Source organism: Capricornis sumatraensis, chromosome 4 (genome assembly GCF_032405125.1).
Source record: "Capricornis sumatraensis isolate serow.1 chromosome 4, serow.2, whole genome shotgun sequence".
NCBI lineage: Eukaryota > Metazoa > Chordata > Mammalia > Artiodactyla > Bovidae > Capricornis > Capricornis sumatraensis.
Genome location: NC_091072.1, coordinates 27,060,392 through 27,062,374, shown reverse-complemented (window position 1 = coordinate 27,062,374; position 1,983 = coordinate 27,060,392).

The window sequence follows — 1,983 nt, the reverse complement described above, 5'->3', positions numbered from 1 at the left end:
GGCTGCAGTCCATGGGGTCGCTGGGAGTCGGACATGACTGAGCGACTTCACTTTCACTTTCATGCATTGGAGAGGGAAATGGCAACCCACTCCAGTGTTCTTGCCTGGAGAATCCCAGGGACGGGGGAGCCTGGTGGGCTGCTGTCTATGGGGTTGCACAGAGTCGGACACAACTGAAGTGACTTAGCAGCAGAAGGAATGCAAAATATAGAGAGATGAATCATGAGAGCAGACTGTCTCCTGAAAAGAGGAGAAATCATAGTAAAGTCTCTGGTACTGAATCAAACAAAATACCTCTGCCAAGGAGAGATCTGAGAGAAGCTGTGCAGGCATGCATGAGGCTGAACATGACTGTGCATCAGGAAAAAGTGACCTGCCAGAGAAGGGAGGAATAGAGTGTGATATCAGGTTGTGTATCTTGAGCTCAAGTAGCTTAAACGCTTCTGTCAGCTGGGGAAAAAAAAATGATACAGGGAAGGCAGTAATAAGTGCACTTAACTCCTAAGTTTTGCTGATACTTTTGAAAGGTTTTTCTGCTGGAAGGATGGCTATGGGTGGGAAGCCAGGACTCACCTTCATAAATCAGTTGTCAGGTGTGGGTCTGCGGCCCTAATTCTTTTCTTGACTCAACAGCTGAGTTTCCAAGTGGATGTCATCATCTGAATGTTTCACCACACTGTAAACTCAAAATATCCCTGGATTCACTGCTATCTTATTTATTGACTCCAGAACTTTGAGACTCTTCCTTAACTTTCTTGCTTGCACATTGAGTCAAGGCCACTAAATCCGGCCATTCTAGCTGGTCCACCTCTCCTCCTTCTTAATTCAACTGCGATAGTCCGTGCTCTGGTCGCAATCTCTTCTGCCAAAGCTCTTATGGAAGCTTCTGGATGTTTCCTTTCCCTTTGATCTTTCAGTCTTGAATCCAACCTGTTCAGGGCTTCCAGGTGTTCAGAAATAGAACTCCGGTCAGACCATTCCCTCAGCAAAGACTTCTACAGACACAGCTCTAGCGAGCATCTCTGCCTGGCTTGCAAGCTTTCTGTGGTAGAGCCTCAAACTGTTTTCTGATCTTATTGATTTGGTCAATTATTTCACACATTCCAGAAATAGGTATTGGGGGCCTGTTACAGGCATGCAAATATGTACAAATTTACATATCTGTACCTATGGTATAGTAGTGAAATATGTACAAACCATACTCATTCCACTTACATGATAAAAATGGGAGGTCTATCGTGAAAAAAAAATTAGGAAAATAAAACAAAGCAGGGTGTCATGATAGAGGATAAATAGAAGCTTCCATTTGAGGTACCTAAGTAGGAGGAGTCTTTCTGGAGCAAATATTTGCCCTGAGATCTGAATGACAGCAAGAAGCCACCTACGACCTAGGTCTGAGGTCAGAGTTTTGCTGAGAGAAGCCAGGCAAGCCGCGAAGTTAACCACCTCAACAAACTTCACTCACTTGAACTTTACAGTTTCAAATTTTACATGCACACTTTTACACACACAAGGCAAAATTTGGTTTCTGGCTGATCCATAACCTTTACTTTGGTTTGCTTTCTAATTTTCCATATTACTGCATGCTTCATGTTCATGACTGCGCCTCTAATTCTCTTTGTTGAAATGAAACCCATCCTTCAAAACCTGATACAGATATAATCCTGAAGCTTCCACCTTTCATCAAAATAATGTGGTTTCTTTCCGTCCTTTAGAACTTGTCTCTTGGGATTCTGACTGCATTCCAATTTTATGTGTTCATTTGTGTACTTAGCTTGTGCCCTCTAATAAATTGCAAATTTACTGAGGATAAGATTTATAATACTTCATTGTTTTTATGCTCTCTACAAATCTAGTAGAATGTCTTGAACACAAAAATTGTTCATGTGTTTATAGAATTTGAGAAGACATTTTATTTATGCCTCAGAATACAGTTTACTGCTTTAGTCTGTATTGATCATAATAGCTTCCAATTACCCTCTA